The 18,031-nt window shown below is 55.3% G+C and overlaps 1 protein-coding gene across 5 annotated transcripts in view; it reads left to right on the top strand.

Moving 5' to 3' along the window:
* The first annotated feature begins 16,849 nt into the window (after positions 1 to 16,849).
* The window catches only part of Fam120b (family with sequence similarity 120 member B), a 48,857-nt gene continuing 47,675 nt past the window's right edge, over positions 16,850 to 18,031 (top strand). For 2 of the 5 annotated variants that reach the window (XM_070010645.1, XM_070010646.1), the window contains exon 1: positions 16,852 to 17,042. The gene's annotated coding sequence lies outside the window, so the exon portion shown is untranslated. Of the gene's footprint in view, positions 17,043 to 18,031 lie in introns of all 5 variants that reach the window. The other 3 variants (XM_070010648.1, XM_070010647.1, XM_070010644.1) reach the window with 3 other exon arrangements.

Raw genomic sequence — 18,031 nt, 5'->3', positions numbered from 1 at the left:
CCCCCTGCCCCGCGCCCGGGCTCCCCCGCCCCCCCCGCCCCCTGCCCCGCGCCCGGGCTCCCCCGCCCCCCTGCCCCGCGCCCGGGCTCCCCCGCCCCCCTGCCCCGCGCCCGGGCTCCCGTGCCCCCCTGCCCCGCGCCCCCCCGCCCCCTGCCCCGCGCCCGGGCTCCCGTGCCCCCCTGCCCCGCGCCCCCCCGCCCCCTGCCCCGCGCCCGGACTCCCCCGCCCCCCACCCCCCTGCCCCGCGCCCGGACTCCCCCGCCCCCCCCGTCCCCTGCCCCGCGCCCCCCCGCCCCCCTGCCCCGCGCCCGGGCTCCCGTGCGCTCCCGGCTCCCCCTGCTCCTTGGCTCGCGGCCCCCGGTGTCTACTCGCCTCATGTCGCCGGCCTCATGAGCGCGGCGGCCTTGTCACGCGGGCCAACCTGTGCCTCGAAGGTTCTGGATGGCGGCGCCGGACCCCAAGCCATCGACGGTGACCGTGGGAACCGGCTCACGCTCCCTCTCCTGCCGTCCTCCGGTCTCCAGGGTGAGCCGAGCTCACCGGAAGCCACGTGCAGTGCGCACGGCCCCGCGGGGGCGCCGCGGCCCACCGAGGACGCGTGGGTTCGGTGCCGCAAGGGCCGCCAGACCCGCGACCCGCCGACCCGCCGGGCTCGCTCCTGAACCCTGCCTTCATCCTCCACCCAGCGCGCGCCCCTGTCCCTAGTTGGTGTTTCTTCTGAAAGCTACTTTCTGAGGACTTGTTCCCGGGGCTCAAAGCTAGGGGGGCTAGTGCGAGTTTCTCAGAGCAGGGGGTGTAGTGCGAGTTTCTCAGAGCAGGGGGGTGTAGTGCGAGTGTTCTCAGGGCAGGGGGGTGTAGTGCGAGTGTTCCCAGGGCAGGGGGTGTAGTGCGAGTGTTCCCAGGGCAGGGGGGTGTAGAGCGAGTGTTCCCAGGGCAGGGGGGTGTAGTGCGAGTGTTCCCAGGGCAGGGGGGTGTAGTGCGAGTGTTCCCAGGGCAGGGGGGTGTAGGTGCGGGTGTTTCTAGAGCAGGGGGGGTGTAGTGTGAGTGTTCCCAGGGCAGGGGGGTGTAGTGCGAGTGTTCCCAGGGCAGGGGGTGTAGTGCGAGTGTTCCCAGGGCAGGGGGGTGTAGTGTGAGTGTTCCCAGGGCAGGGGGGTGTAATGTGAGTGTTCCCAGAGCAGGGGGGTGTAGTGTGAGTGTTAACAGAGCAGGGAAACATAGGTGTGAATGTTCGGAGGGGTGTAGGTGTGAGTGTTCCCAGGGCAGGGGGGGTGTAGGTGGGAGTGTTCCCAGGGCAGGGGGGTGTAGTGCGAGTGTTCCCAGGGCAGGGGGGTGTAGTGCGAGTGTTCCCAGAGCAGGGGGGTGTAGTGCGAGTGTTCCCAGGGCAGGGGGGTGTAGTGCTAGTGTTCCCAGAGCAGGGGGGTGTAGTGCGAGTGTTCCCAGGGCAGGGGGGTGTAGGTGGGAGTGTTCCCAGAGCAGGGGGGTGTAGTGCTAGTGTTCCCAGAGCAGGGGGGTGTAGTGCGAGTGTTCCCAGAGCAGGGGGGTGTAGTGCGAGTGTTCCCAGGGCAGGGGGGTGTAGTGTGAGTGTTCCCAGAGCAGGGGGGTGTAGATGGGAGTGTTCCCAGAGCAGGGGGGTGTAGTGTGAGTGTTAACAGAGCAGGGGGGTGTAGGTGTGAATGTTCGGGGGGGGGTGTAGTGTGAGTGTTCCCAGAGCAGGGGGGGTGTAGATGCAAGTGTTCCCAGAGCAGGGGGGTGTAGATGCAAGTGTTCCCAGAGCAGGGGGGTGTAGATGCAAGTGTTCCCAGAGCAGGGGGGTGTAGTTGCAAGTTTCCCAGAGCAGGGGGGTATAGTGTGAGTGTTCCCAGAGCAGGGGGGTGTAGTGCGAGTGTTAACAGAGCAGGGAAGTGTAGGTGTGAATGTTGGGGGGGGTGTAGTGTGAGTGTTCCCAGGGAGGAGAGTGTAGTGCGAGTGTTCCCAGAGCAGGGGGGTGTAGTGCGAGTGTTCCAGAGTGGGGGGAGGGGGGAGGGGGCTGTAGGTGCATGTGTTCCCAGGCTGGGTGTAAAGAGAGGAGAGGAATGTGTGGTTAGAATGTATACCTCGGTGCCCGCATTGCTGGGCACAGATTTCAGGGAGAAATGCAATATCAGGAACCTTTTAATTAGAAAATGTCAGTGGAAAACAGTCTCGTGTGAATGCCTGTTTAGAAAACTGGAAATAAAAAGTTCCACGCGCAAGAGCTTAAATCTTGGGGGCACTTGCCCCAAATCTTTAATGCCCCCCCCAGGACCAAGTATTTGTTAAATTGACATGGCACAGATTTCTCGATTACAGCAGCAAAGCGGAACTGAAAGGCATCGTAAAATCCATCAGAATCCTGCCCAAAGCGTTCATTCTTTTCCAACTTAATTTATGCCACGCGTTTCTGTATTGGGGAAATCAAGCAGAAAGCCTCTTTCTTCTCCCTCCTCCTCCTGCTCTTCTTTTCCCTTTTTTCTTTTTTCCTCCTCCTCCTCTTCCTCCTCCTCCTTCTCCTCTCTCTCCTTTCTCTGTCCTCTACCCCCAAGTTGGTTCCTCTTTCCCCTCTCTTTCAAAAGCTGAGCTAACGGGGAGACTGTTTAACTTCAGTGTTTCTATAGGAGCCTGTTGTAGTTTAACTCCTGCGCACCAGTAGCTGAGATGAACAAAGGAGAGACTCGAGGTCCGACCATTCATCCTTTCTTTGCACTTTAATTTTCATTGATTGGGAAGACAAGGGGAGCCCTTAGGGATTCGAGCTGGAGGGGGATGACACGCCTTCAGACGCGTAGACCCCAGCCAGCCATCTGCTCCGAACCAAATGGCGTTTTTTCACTCTTAACTGCATGTCTCTATACTCCCACAGCGAAACACTGGGAACCCCCCAAATGCAGGAGAGAGCTTAAGCCACAGTATGTTAAATAGACTTGCCCAAATGTTGGCCCTGGTAAACAGATTCCTAACACCATAAATCCTTACCTTGCCCACAGAAGAAAGCAGGAAACTTTCTTTTAAATACTTTTTGATGTCTCAGCAAATTTACTGTACAAAGTAAGGCTCATTAGTGCTTAGAAGGCACCCGTTACATCAGATGCTGGAGTGGATGGAGGAATTTTCTGCCTGGTGGTTGTGTGTCTATTTTCCAGCCATGTACAACCCGTGGTTTGGGTATTTCCAGTGACTAGGTAGCTCAGGTTGTATAATAACATCTGGATTGCTGTGTTTGCCAGAAGTCTTGATTGTGTTACCCATTTTATTAGGCCACAGGGGAGTAAAAGCTCTCAACATCTCATAGAATTAGATCTCCCTACCCTGGGCAATCCTGTGGACTACTACCGGCCTCCCAGTCCTGTGTGGGCCCCTTCACCTGACCAGCTTCTCAGGTTGTGAGTGTGGTGGCTGTGGGTGGAGCAGGGAGGCCTGGGTAGGCCTTACCAGCAGCACCCAGAACTGCTCCACCGGCCTCTAGGCCAGCCCAGGTTCCATTTTCTGTGTACATAAGCCTGGAGTCCTGAGTGGATTGTGTTTTCTCAGACCAATGAATACTGTACACCCAGCAGAGGAGTTCCTAAGAACAACAAAATTAAAGGGGTGGGGGCTCTTGGAAGGAAATCTAGTGTTGATCAAACATGCCGGCCTGCTTGAAAGAGGAGGAGGAAAGAAGGAGAGGTGGAGGAGGAGGGGAGGGGGAGGGGGGGAAGAAGGAGAAGAAGAGGAGAGGAGGAGGAGGAGCAGAGGAGAGGGAGGGGAGGAGGGGAGGAGGAGGAGGACAGGGAGGAGGGGAAGAGGGGGAGGAGGGGGAGAGGAGGAGGAGGGGGGAGAGGAGGAGGCGGGGAGGACCGCAGGGCACGGGAAGGCATGGGGATCACTCCCCTTCCACACGCTGGCCCTGCTCCCTCGGCGGTGCTGGGACCCGCGGGAAAGCAGCGGGCACCTGTCCCCCACCCGCGCCCGGCTCGCGCCTGGCCATTGGGCGCACGCGTGTCCAAGGCCCGTCGGCCCCGGCGGGGCAGCCGGTCGCGGGGCGGCCGTGCGGGGCGGGGCGCGGGGCTGCGAAGGCATGTGCTGATTTGCATGAGAAAGCCGGGTCGCGTGGCTGGCGGGCGCGGCCCCCCCTCATCTCCATGACAAAGCGCGCGTGTACCTGGGCCGCGCGCCCCGCACTGGCGGCAACTGCGGCCGCTCTCCGGGCGGGGCCGCTCGCCCGCGAGCCTCCGAGGGCTTCGTGGCTCGGCTCCCGGGCGGTGGAGCCGGGAGGGAGGGACGGGAGCGAGCGGGGCCTACGGGAGCCCCTGGCGACGGGGCGGCCGCGGACCAGGCCGGGCGCGGAGACGGGGGTGGGGAGCGAGGAGGGAAAGGAAAGGGGGACCGGGCTGGGGGAGACGGGGGGGCGGGCAGGGGGCGGGCAGGCAGAGGCGGGACCCGAGCTTCCGGGCAGGTGGGCTCGGTCCTCGGTCCTGCCCGCGGGCCGGGCCTCGCGCGGAGGCCTCGGCCGGGAGAGCTCAGCGGGGCGGGGAAGGCGAGGCCGAGGGCCGGCCGAGCGGGGCGCCGTCCACCCCGGGTTCGGGGACGGGGCGGGCTCTCACTCAAGGCGGTGCCTCGAAATCGCCGCGGCCTCCCCGCGCCTCGGCCCGCGAGCGTCTGCCCCGCAGCACAGACGTGGGCACCCGCGGCCACCGCGCCCTGCGCGGCCTTCGGGCACGCACTGGCCGCACGCGGGGCGGCCTGTGTCCGAGGGCGCGGCGCGGGCGGGTTAGCTTTCTCCGCAGCCCCATCTGATCCCATCCCAGTCGGCCGGGCGCGCCCGCCCCGCTCCCGCCCGCGCCCGCCCCGCGCCCGTCCGCTCCCCGCCCGCCCCGCTCCCGCCCGCGCCCGTCCGCTCCCCGCCCACCCCGCTCCCGCCCCGCCAGGGGGCCACTGAAGTTATTCAACTTTCCACCTGTTGCCCGCGCCGCGCCGCGCCGCGAGTCCGTGTCAGTCCCCGCGGGGCGCTGCGTGGCGGGTGCCGGCCCCCTAGGAAGGTCCACAGCCAGGGTGGGGTGCGGCTCCCGGTGTGCACACACCCGGCAGTGCCCGCTCCGCCGCGCCCCCATCCGGGGAGGTGTCCTCAGGACAGAGGTGGCCTCTCCAAAGGACGCCACGCCGGCGGCGGCCGCCCGCGCCCGCGCCCCGCAAGCCGCCACTGTGCCTGGAGACGGGCCTGCACCCCGCCGCTCCGGGAGACCGGCCTGCACCCCGCCGCTGCCTGGAGACCGGCCTGCACCCCGCCGCTGCCTGGAGACCGGCCTGCACCCCGCCGCTCCGGGAGACCGGCCTGCACCCCGCCGCTCCGGGAGACCGGCCTGCACCCCGCCGCTCCGGGAGACGGGCCCGGCCGAGGTGCAGTCCGCGAAGGTGGCTGAGACCCCGGGCCTGAGCAGGCTGCCTGGGGCCAGCCACCTCAGGTTGCCCCCATCTCCTGGCCCAGTGCTCGGCCAGGCGCTCCTTCCCTGCTGGCCAGGTACTCAGTTCAGACAGGAAACTGAGCTGCAGGGTTCCTGCATTGCCATGTCCTCAAGGGCTGGTGTGCCCCTTGGGGGGTTCACACCTGGAGAGTGAGATCCCCCAGTAAGTGCTCCTTGTGGGGGCTCACACCTGGACATCAGTAAGTGCTCCTTGTGGGGGCTCACACCTGGACATCAGTAAGTGCTCCTTGTGGGGGGTTCACACCTGGACAGTGAGATCCCTCAGTAAGTGCTCCTTGTGGGGGGTTCACACCTGGACAGTGAGATTCCCCCAGTATGTGCTCCTTGTGGGGGGATCATACCTGGAGAGTCAGATTCCTCAGTAAGTGCTCCCTGTGGGGGGTTCACACCTGGACAGTGACTTCCCTCAGTAATTGCTCCCTGTGGAAGGTTTATACTTGGAGAGTGAGATTCCTCAGTAAATCCTTATTTTCTATTTTTTATTTATTGCCTGGTTCAAGACATTTCTTATTCAGGGGCTGGGAAAGTGGCTCAGTGGTAGAGCGCTTGCCTTGCATGCATGAGGCCCTGGGTTCAATTCCTCAGCACCACATAAGCAGGAAAAAGCTGGAAGTGGCGCTGTGGCTCAAGTGGTAAAGTGCTAGCCTGGAGCTGAAGAGCTGAGGGACAGCGCCAAGGCCCAGAGTTTAGGCCCCAGGACTGGACCCAAACAAACAAACAAAGACATTTCTTACTCATCCAAAGTTCCTCAATGGTTGGCTTTATCTCTTTATTGTGGGTGATAACTATAGTGATTTGGCCCTCCATTGTTGGTTTGTCTTCTTTCTTACCTCTCATGATCAGAGCAGACAAAGGTTTATTTGCCTTACAAATTTCCTCAAAGAACTGACCTTTAGTTTTATTGATTTTCTCTGCATATTTAGGCAGAAATTAGGACAGTCATTAATCTAGCCTCCTTTCTTTTCCTGCTTTCAAGGATTTCCAGCCTTTACATCCTACTGTCTATTGTTCAAAAACTATTTGATATTTTTAAGATCAACTTTCTAATTATTTAAAGGAGACCAAATTCTATAGGAATTGTCCTTCCATGTAGATACAGAAACAACTTTCACTGTAAGTAACAGAAAATCCTTGTTCACTACGTAATTGCTATGCAAGGCATCACCTCATCTGATCAGGAAGGTTGCTGTTTTGGTGGCCCAATCACTGCTGCTCTTGGTAGTTGATGTACCCTTCCCTAGTCAGGACAGAACTCACCATGGGCTCTCTACAACTCCAGAGCATCACACACAATCAGTGACTAGCAGAAGAAACATGCTTATTTTTTCTGGATGACACCTGTTGTCAGCTGTGAAACATTCTACTAACCTGTCATATGCACCCACTATATTTTCATGGAGTAGTTTTTCTTCTTTTTCATTTTTTTGGGGGGGGGTCCGGTCGTGGGGCCTGAACTCTGGGCCTGGGCGCTGTCCCTCAGCTCTTCAGCTCAAGGCTAGCGCTCTACCACTTGAGCCACAGCTTTTTTCTTTTTGCTTATGTGGTGCTGAGGAATCAAACCCAGGGCCTCGAGCATGTAAGGCAAGCGCTCTACCACTGAGCCACCTTCCCAGCCCCTTCTTTTCTATTTTCTGATAACCTGTTACTCAAAATCTTAGGCCCATGTAGTTGTTGAATAGTAATTCAGTTCTGCATCTGAATAAACCACTAACTGCAAATAAATCTTGCAGCTTACTAAAAGAATCTTGTTACCAAGAGAAGTTTTCCCAGTACTTATCTGTCATGTAATTATTATTCACAGTTGGGGAAGAGGCTATGATTTTGTGTCCTTCTTGGTACAGTGTTTTGTCTTTACTAGATTCAAACTGCTTGGTTATTTCCTTAATGACTTTTGTGTGTGGCTATTATCATCACCAAGCTCTAAAATCCCCTCTTAAAATCCAAGCACTTTTTTTTTTTTTTGGTCAGTCGTGGGTCTTGAACTCTGGGCCTGGGCGCTGTCCCTCAGCTCTTCAGCTCAAGGTGAGCACTCTACCACTTGAGCCACAGCGCCACTTCCAGTTTTCTAGTGGTTTATTCGAGATAAGAGTCTCATGGACTTTACTGCCTGGGCTGGCTTTGAACCACTATCCTCAGATCTCAAGCCTCCTGAGTAGCTAGGATTACAGGTGTGAGACATGGATGCCTGGCCCAAGCACTGTTCTGGAGCTATTTCTCCAGGGGGCCTACATATTCCAAAAGCTACAAGTTTCCAGTTTGGGGCCAGGTTCAGTAGTTCATACCTGTAATCCATGCTTCTTAGGTAGAGCTGAGGGGCTCCTTTTCAAGGAGAGCCCCTGAAAAAAAAACTAGCAGGACATCATTTCAACATAAAAGCCTGGTGTGGTGGTTCAGTCTTATGATCTCCGCTATGCACCAGGACTGGTTCTGGCTGGCTTATGGGGTAAAAACAAAAGACTCTAAGAAATAACTAAAGTTAAAAAAAAAAAAAGGGCTGGAAACATGGCTTGTCTTAGGGTACTGAGACCCTGAGTTCAAACCCCAGTACCAGCCCCACCAAAAAAATCCAACATTTCCATGCCCTGAAGTCTTCTTCTTGACTCATTTCTTATAACTTTGCTGAAGAGTATCATTTGAGATAAGGTATTTAGTAGGGAACATTTTTTTTTTAACTTGAGCATCCAAAAGGATCTTTATCCTTCTCACAACTAAGAGTTTGACTGAGTCCAACTCCTGGTTGGAATTTTGAACTTAATGCTACAGAATTCTGAAAGTTTCCTTGGATCTTATGGAGTTTCCACACCATACTAATTTCTAGTTCCTTAAATGTGATTTTTTTCTTTCCAGAAAATTTTTAAATAATTTATACCTTTTTTTTTGTTTTAAAATTCTGTGAGAAAGTATCTTGTGGGATCTTTTTAGGTTTGTACTGGGCACCTGGTAGCCCTTTCAACTTGAGAGTAAGTTTTCTAGATCTAGAAAGTTTTCTTGATATTTCTTGAGTAACTTCCTTCTCTTCATTTTCTTTATTCTCTTTTCATGTAACCCCTATTTTTCAGATGTCAGCCTACCTTGTTTAATCTTCTAATTCTTGTTTTTTTTAAGTTGTTGTTTTTGTGTGTTTTGTTTCTTTTGGGTGCCTATACTGTGGCTTGAACTCAGTGTGTAAATTCTGTCCCTGAGCTCTTTTGCTTAAGGCTAGCACTCTACCACTTGAGCCAACCTCCATTCCTAGCTTTTTGGTGGTTAACTGGAAATGAGTCTCAGGGACTATTCTTCTCAGGCTATCTTTGAACAGCACTCCTTAGATCTTAGCTTCCTTGAGTAGCTAGGATTACAGGCATGAGCAACCAACACCTGGCTTTGTCTTGTACGGCTTTCTCCATCTTTTTCTCCCAAAAGCTGAGATGTGATCACATTTATCCTTTATCAATTATTATTATTATGTATTACTGCTGCCTTCCTAATCTTCTCCTTTTTATGTACTGAGTTTTGTAATCAGGGCCTCAGGCTTGCATGGCAGGTGCTCCACCACTTGAGCCATGCCCCCTTTGTTTTTCTCCTACTATCCCATCCCTCTCTACTGGAAATTCTTGAGGAGTCCTGACTTCTCTTCCCAGGCCGGCTTTGAATTAAATCTGTCACATCTCAGTCTTCTGTATACCTGGGATTGCAGGATTACATTACCAAAAATGGTTCACTCTCTTAGTTTTTAAACGTTTTTTCTTATTCTCTGGACATCTCTTTATCTTTCTTTCATGAGTGTAATTTTATCTTCTGAGACTAAAAATAAATTTTTAATTTTTCTTGCACTTTTTCTTTTCACTATCTATGTTTGTTTCCTTGTTTTCTATCTTACTAAAATTTTTGTTGATCCTGAGTTATCTGTGAGTATTTGGAAGTGAGGCAGAATGCTGCTGGGAGCTCTTTGCAGTCTGTGGGGGCTGTCTATGTAAAGACTTGTTCAAAGACTGCTGTGGGGTCTTGGCCTGTCTGCCTCCCCTCGCAGTGCACCCTAGTTCCAGATGACCTATCAGCATGGGCTCCTGCTTCTGACAAGTTTTTCTCTGCATTAACAAAATCTGAGTCTTTAGGGTTTTATTTTTTTAAGACTTTATTGTTATAAAGTTCAAGTACAGAGGGGTTACAGTTCATAAATCAGGTAATGAATACTTTTCTTTTTGGACAATGTCACCCCTTCCCTTACTCTCTCCTAGTTTTTCCTTTCCATCCTTACCCACAAGCTGTACAGTTCATTTTCAACATAGTGTCCAGTGAATACCACTGCTGCATTTGTTCCCCTTTCTCCTTCCATTTTTGTGCCTCCCTTACCCTCCCAAAGACAGATAAACACACAACAAAAAGAAAACAAAAACAACAAAGAGTTCATTTCAATAAATATTATTTCATATGAACAGAGTTCTATCTGTGTCTCACCTCCATCTCTCTCCTAGGTTTGAGCCTTCTGTCTCTTCTAATCTTGCCTTAGCTCCTACTTGTCCTTCCAATGTCTCCTTTCCATCTTTCACCCTGCTCTGATCCTTAAGCTGCTATTGATTTTTTTTTGGGGGGGGGCGGTCATGAGGCTTGAACTCTGGGTCTGGGAGCTGTCCCTGAGCTCTTCAGCTCAAGGCTAGCGCTCTATCACTTGGGCCACAGCACCACTTCCCTCAAGCTGCTATTATAAGGTCAATCAAGACAGGGAAGGTTAGAATTACAGACTCTTTTTTCACAGTCCCGGGCTAGGGTCTGAAGTCAGGTGCCAGTATGGTTGGCATTTGGTGAGGATTCTTTATAGGTTGTGAGCTGTCTTGTATTGCCAATGAAAGTAAGAAGGCTCTAGGTCCATCTTATGAGGGCACTGATCTTATTTCCCTGTGTTCTATCCTCATGACCCAACCACCTCCCAGAGGCTTCGGATGTCCAAATACCATCATGAGGAAAAATAGATTTCAATGTTTGAATTTTATGGGAACACAAACATTAAAACCTTTCAATTGTTTCCTAGTACTTAGAGTGTTAGTTTCTATCTTCAGCCATGATGTGTACTCCTTAAGATTACAGGCCATTTCACATATTTTTGGTGAAACCTCACCACCCACAACTGGCTATAGCTAGTTGGACACTGAGAAGAAGAAAAACCAATAGGTAATGGAAGTCTTACGTGGTAAATGGAAAGATTTCTTTTTAAATCCTTTTATGTATCCATGTGCCACTTCAACTTGGTAATATATTTTGAGAGCAATGAAGAAAATCACGAAATTTTCCAGAGGACATCACTTTCCTATTTGCTTCTCTGATCAGAATCTGCCAGTCAGTAGCTTCTTCCTTGGAAGTTCCTGGAAGCTCTCATCAGGACAATCTCAATTGTTCACTAGGAACCACAGAAGTCCCGCTGCAATGAAGTGTGTGTGTGTGGACAGGCTTCAGATGTACCCTACACAACTCGACACATTATTAATTGAAGTTGTCAATAATTTACATTTAAAAGCTACAAGCTAGAAATAATCAGAATTTGGCACCAAACAAGAAGATTCAAATTTAAGCATCTACAAGAGGGAAAACAAAGAGAAAACAAAGCAGGCAGCCACCATGGCTCCAGGTGGATCGCTATCCTTGTTTTCTTATTTTTTCCTCTCCCTATGCTCTGGCAACTCAACCTAGACAGAAGAGAGCAGCAGCATGGCTGTGTGCTGGAAGCTGACTCTTGGAACTGGGTGAGGCAGCCACAGCACCAGTGCACAAGAAGACAAAGTGGCCTCAGCGGGGGCCCTACCCGCAGATATCTACCTCCTGGAATGGGTATGGCCGGTCCTAATGCTGGCAGGTGGACACAGTGGAGACTCTAACTCCAGTAAAGGTTTTGGTGGATGGGAACTTTAACAAAAGGAATGGACACACCAGGGGACTCTTAAAGACCCACCCTCAATGCACTCCCACACACAGGACACTGCCAGTGCCCCACCAGTGGTCTGCACCCAGCCAAGCCAAAATGTGTACCCCTGAGGGTGCTGACACCAGTTAACCACAACACCCACGGTCTGTGCCCAGCTGGGCCCAGAGGCTCTCCAGTGCATTTCCAGGAAGAAAGCACCTGGGGAAGGGGAGGGAAAGGCTGCATGCAGGTGGACCCATAAACCAGCATGTTCACTCCTGTATAAGAAGCCCCTGCTCACAGTGTCAAGGGTTGAGGCCAGGGAGCTGTCAAACCTGCCAGGGTAACCCTATGTGGGACACCACCATCCACAGTGCCTGGGGTCTGCCCCTAGCCAGCCCCCAAAAGCCAGTCCATGCTTTTACATGCAGGACACCCTCACCCACAGTAGGGGTCTATGCCCAGCCCACCCCAGAAGCCCAGCTGAGCATCCTTGTGTGGGATGCCTCCAGCAGCCCACAGCACCTTGGTTCATGCCTAACCAGGCCCAAAGGCCCAGACATGTACCCACTGTACAGCGCCATCAGACAGTGCTGGAGACAGCACTCAGACCCAAAAGCCTACCCATACCTCTCCAGAAGACACCCACAGCACAGCATATACAAAACCAGGAAACCACAGCCCATTACCACTGAACCTAACACCTAATCTTAAACTCTACAAACCCTGAAACCAGATGCATAAATCACAGCCAAAGATCACAAATTTCATGAACAATCAAGACAACGTGCCACTCTCAAAAGCAGCAACTCAGAGGAGTACTCTAATCGAAGAGCAAAGAGGAAGGGGGGTGGGGGACACAAAAGAACCATTAGAGCAACGATGGGAACTGCCCATCAAATTAAAAAGGCAGAGCTACACAGAAGACTACAGCGAGGAAAGGATGAAGAAAATGCAGGAGATCCAAGATGACAGCAACCTTTACAAAACCTCAACGAAGGAAATAAATGATAATTAACAAGGAGATAGACAACGTGAGGACTGACATCAACAAAGAGCTAGGAAACATGAAAGGCTCTGACTTCCTATTGCAAAGCAGAGTTGAAAGCATAGGCAACAGAATAGTGAAGTAGGAAACAAGGTATCAGGAGTTGGGGGTAAAACTGAGGAATCAGAACAAAAAATCAAAGCATGGAAAAAAAGCCACTCAGAACATCCAAAGGGATGTTCAAAATCTGGAAGATTGGACCAAAAGATCAAACTTACCCATAATTGGGATAGATGAGGAAGGAGAATTCAAAACTAAAGGCATTGAAAAGAGATTTAACAAAATAACAGAAAAATTCTCTATCCTCAACAGAGAGTTAGAGAAATCCACCTGACAAAGACATACAGAACTCTAAATAGAATCCAAGAAGATATACTTCTAGACACATTGTAGGGAAAACTTTGGACTTAAAAAACAAGGAATCAATTTAAATGCAGCAAAATAAAAAAGGGAACTTTATTACAATAGAAAGGAGATTAGAATTGCTGCGGATTTCTTCATACAAACTCTGAATGCAAGGAGAGCTCCAAGTGATATAATTCAAACTCTGAATGACAACTGCCAACCCAAACTGGTGTACCCAGTGAAGATAATATTCACAATTGACAGGGAAACTAAAACCTTTCATGACAAACAAAAAAATTAAAGAAATTCAGGAACACTAAACCAGCACTACAAAAGATATTAAAAGAGAAAGCATACAATCTGAAGAAAACAAAGTCAAGGAAACACAAAATTAAACAAAAATCACTAGACTAGTTTAGTAAACACAAAAAGAGGAAAGCAGGATACAGGAAAACAACAAAATGGCAGGAAACATGACATATTTCTCCACTGTAATGTTAAATGTCAATGGGCTCAATTCCCCAACCAAAAAACATAGAGCAGCACACTGGATTAAAAAAAAAAAAGACCCAGCCACTTGTTGTCTCCAAGAAACACCTCTCACAATGAAAGATAAACACAATTTCTGGATGAAGGGACAGAAAAAGATCTTTCATGCAAATGCATCTTATAAGAAGGCAGGAGTAGCCAAACTGTTATCTGATAAAAACAGATTTCTTGTTAAAATCAGAAGAGACAAATAACGTTTACATATTAATAAGGGGATGATCCATGAAGAGGAAATTACAGTGGTTAATATTTATGCACCAAACTATGGGACACCTAAGTACATTAAATAGACCCTTTCAGAGTTACAGAACATGATAGATCCCAACACAATAATAGTGGGAGACTTTAGCACTCCACACTCAAAGACTAGGAGATCTTTACCAGCACTACATGAGACAAAGGCCTAATTTGCAAAATATACAAGGAACTCAAGAAAGTAAACCCACTCCAAACCAATCACTGAATGGACAAAGGAGCTAAGAGAATTCTCAGAAGAAGAGGTAAGAATGGCAAAGAAGCCTATGAGGAAATGTTCAACATCCCTGGTCATAAAGGAAATGCAAATCAAAACAACTCTGAGATTCCACCACACTTCAGTTAGGTTGGCCAACATTGTGAATTCAGACAACAAATCCTGGCAGGGATGTGGGGAAAAAGGAAATTTAGTGCACTGTAGGAATGTCAACTAGCACAACCACTCTGGACAGCAGTCTGGAGGTCCCTCAAAAAACTAAACATAGACCTTCCCTATGACCCAGCCATACCAACAATGGACATCTACCCAGAACATCACATCCATGTTCATTGCTACACTGTTCACAATAGCCAAGTTATGGAAACAGCCCAGATGCCCTACAATAAATGAGTAAATAAAAAAACTGTGGTACTTAAACACAATAGAATTTTACACAGCCATTAGAAAGAACAGTATTATGTCATTGGCAGGGGAATGGATGGACCTAGAACAAATCATGTTAAGTGAGGTAAGCCAAGCACAAGGAGACCAGTGGGGCTTATTTGCTCTCTTATGTGGAAGTTAGATCTAAAATACCCTGGGACATGATAAATTATACAGGACTGTAGGCAACTCACACACAGTGAGACCAAAGGAGGATACTCTTCCTGAGAAGCACGAAAGCTCTATGCCTCTCCTCTGGTCGTATAAAATATTATTTATCAAAATGAATCCTAGAGGATGGAAACAAAGGAGTTGTTTTGCTTGTTTTCCTTTGGGGGCACATGGGGTGGCACAGGAATTTAGGGACAAAGGGTATACAAATATAGCAGTAGTGCTCAGTGGATACTATGTTGGAAATAAACTATACAACTTGTGAGTGGGCGTGAGAGGAAAAAACTTGGAGAAGGTGAAGAAAGGGGTGATACTGTCCAAAGAGAAATGTACTCATTACTTATGAAATGGCAACCCTCATGAAATGGTGTAGAATACCTTTATAATAATATTTTTTAAAAGGAAACATTATGTTAGTCTCAGGTTCCTCTTGGTGAGAAAATGGTCTCCTGGTTGCAGAGAGGAGGGTAGAATGGTAACGAGTGGAAGTGTGTGTAATCTAGAGCCAGGGAGCAGAGGGGCCTACGAAGTGGCCTGGCCCACAGGATTTGTACCTGAGGGCATAGTGAGACCAGCAGAAGGGGCTTAACCTTCCTACGGGTTATTTGGGTAGAGGTTAGCCACTGCTGGGACAAGTTCACTGAAAAATAGTTAGCTGTGCATTAAATCTTTGTTGTAAGCCCCTCTCGATGTACCTCCTTTGAAGAGGTGGAGGCGCCGCCTGCGGCTCTCCTGCTCCTGGACTGACAGCGTCATTCATTTCCCCACGTCGGCTACCCCGGACCCTTTGCCTGGGAGCAAAACCGAGCAACTGCGCTGAGACGGGCAGAGATGGTCCGGCGCTGCTTTCCCGAGGCTCCTGGAGTTGACTTCAGGACGGCTGCGGCTGTGTACACCTTCCCAGCGGGGCGGGGCGGCTGACGCAGTCACCAGCACCAGAGGCGACTCCAGGACAGGTGCAGGCAGCCGGGCTGCGGCCGGGCCCGGCCTCCGGCGCAGACGGCAGAGTGCGGGGCCCGGCCTCCGGCGCAGACCGCGGAGTGCGGGGCCGGCCTCCGGCGCAGACCGCGGAGTGCGGGCCCGGCCGCCGGCGCAGACGGCAGAGTGCGGGGCCCGGCCGCCGGCGCAGACCGCGGAGTGCGGGGCCCGGCCGCCGGCGCAGACGGCAGAGTGCGGGGCCGGCCTCCGGCGCAGACGGCAGAGTGCGGGGCCCGGCCGCCGGCGCAGACCGCGGAGTGCGGGGCCCGGCCTCCGGCGCAGACGGCGGAGTGTGGGGCCCGGCCTCCGGCGCAGACCGCGGAGTGCGGGCCCGGCCTCCGGCGCAGACCGCGGAGTGCGGGGCCGGCCGCCGGCGCAGACGGCAGAGTGCGGGGCCCGGCCTCCGGCGCAGACCGCGGAGTGCGGGGCCGGCCTCCGGCGCAGACGGCAGAGTGCGGGCCCGGCCGCCGGCGCAGACCGCGGAGTGCGGGGCCCGGCCTCCGGCGCAGACCGCGGAGTGCGGGGCCGGCCTCGGCGCAGACCGCGGAGTGCGGGGCCCGGCCTCCGGCGCAGACCGCGGAGTGCGGGGCCGGCCTCGGCGCAGACCGACGGAGTGCGGGGCCGGCCTCGGCGCAGACCGCGGAGTGCGGGGCCCGGCCTCCGGCGCAGACCGCGGAGTGCGGGGCCGGCCTCGGCGCAGACCGACGGAGTGCGGGGCCGGCCTCGGCGCAGACCGCGGAGTGCGGGGCCGGCCTCCGGCGCAGACGGCAGAGTGCGGGGCCGGCCTCGGCGCAGACCGCGGAGTGCGGGGCCCGGCCGCCGGCGCAGACCGCGGAGTGCGGGGCCGGCCGCCGGCGCAGACCGACGGCCACCAGGATGCCGAGGTGTCTGCCCAGCGGGGGCGCCGGCAGGGCCTAGACGGCCAACGACGACCCCGCCAGGCGCCTCCCCGGCGCGGCCTCCCCCGGCCCGCGGCTGCGCTCGCGGCACCCCGGGGCTGTCACCGGGCGCGGGGCCCCGCACTGGGTCCTCGCGCACTGTCCATCCGCCCGAGAGGCGGAGCTGGCCGCCTCGTCCGACGGTCCAAGCCCCGCGGCCACGCGGAGGGGCGGACGGCAGGCCCCGCCCACCGCGCTCGCCGGAGCCGTTCCGCGGCCCAGAGGTACCGAGGAGGTCTGTCTGTCCGTGCAGTCCTCCCGGCTCGTCGCCCGCGCCGCCGAGGCCCAGGCTCGGGCCGGAGTAGCGCGTGCCAATGCGGGCGCCGGACCTCCACCGGACCGGGGGAACGGCGTCTGTGGGACGCGGGGAGGCGAGCGGACCTCGGGCCCGCGTCCACAGCCGCCGCGCGGTTGCTGTGGCGACGGGCCGCGAGCCTGCGCAGTGCACACCTCGCCGTCCGCTCGGGCGTCTCCGCGCCGGCGCCTGCGCACAGCGCTTCTCGCCGCCGCCGGCCCGCGCCGGTCCCGGCCCGGCTTCGCAGGCCCCGCCCCGCGGGCCCGCCAGCGGAAGCGTCTCCAGTGGGGCGGAAGTGAGTGCGTGGGTCGAGGCTGAGGGCGGGGTGAGCCCGGTCCCCTGCGGCCGGAGGGACCCTGGAGCCCGCAGTCGGGGACCCGGCCTGGGCCCCCGCGGCCTCCCGCTTCCACGTCCGCCGCGCGCCGCGGAGACCCGGCCCGGCCCGGCCCTTCCCGGCGCTCCCCTGAGGTGAGCCGGCTGGGCGCTCCCTTCCCCCCCCCCCTCCCGCCCCCCTGACCCCTGCCCCCCTCCCCGCCCCCTTTGACCCCCTCCCCGCCCCCTCCCCGCCCCCTCCCGCCTCCCCGCCCTCCTCTCCCCCCTCCTCTCCCCCTCCTCTCCCCCCTCCTCTCCCCCTCCTCTCCCCCCTCCTCTCCCCCTCCTCTCCCCCCCTCCTCTCCCCCTCCTCTCCCCCTCCTCTCCCCCTCCTCTCCCCACCCCCCTCCTCTCCCCCTCCCCCTCCTCCCCACCCACCTCCTCTCCCCCTCCTCTCCCCCCTCCTCTCCCCCCTCCTCTCCCCCTCCTCTCCCCCCTTCTCTCCCCCCCTCCTCTCCCCCTCCTCTCCCCCTTCCTCTCTCTCCCTCCTCTCCCCCTCCTCTTCCCCCCTCCTCTCCCCCCTCCTCTCCCCCTCCTCTCCCCCCTCCTCTCCCCCCTCCTCTCCCCCTCCTCTTCCCCCCTCCTCTCCCCCTCCTCTCCCCCTCCTCTCCCCCTCCTCTCCCCCTCCTCTCCCCCTCCTCTCCCCACCCCCCTCCTCTCCCCCTCCCCCTCCTCCCCACCCACCTCCTCTCCCCCTCCTCTCCCCCCTCCTCTCCCCCCTCCTCTCCCCCTCCTCTCCCCCCTTCTCTCCCCCCCCTCCTCTCCCCCTCCTCTCCCCCTTCCTCTCTCTCCCTCCTCTCCCCCTCCTCTTCCCCCCTCCTCTCCCCCCTCCTCTCCCCCTCCTCTCCCCCCTCCTCTCCCCCCTCCTCTCCCCCTCCTCTTCCCCCCTCCTCTCCCCCTCCTCTCCCCCTCCTCTCCCCCTCCTCTCCCCCTCCTCTCCCCCCTCCTCTCCCCACCCCCCTCCTCTCCCCACCCCCCTCCTCTCCCCCACCTCCTCTCCCCCCCTCCTCTCCCCCTCCTCTCCCCCTTCCTCTCTCTCCCTCCTCTCCCCCTCCTCTCCCCCCTCCTCTTCCCCCCTCCTCTCC

This window comes from Dipodomys merriami, unplaced genomic scaffold, assembly GCF_024711535.1.
Source record: "Dipodomys merriami isolate MVZ:Mamm:240054 unplaced genomic scaffold, mDipMer1.0.p SCAF_8, whole genome shotgun sequence".
Classification (NCBI taxonomy): domain Eukaryota; kingdom Metazoa; phylum Chordata; class Mammalia; order Rodentia; family Heteromyidae; genus Dipodomys; species Dipodomys merriami.
Note: the sequence above shows the minus strand (reverse complement) of the source record. Positions and strands in the feature narration are given on the sequence as shown.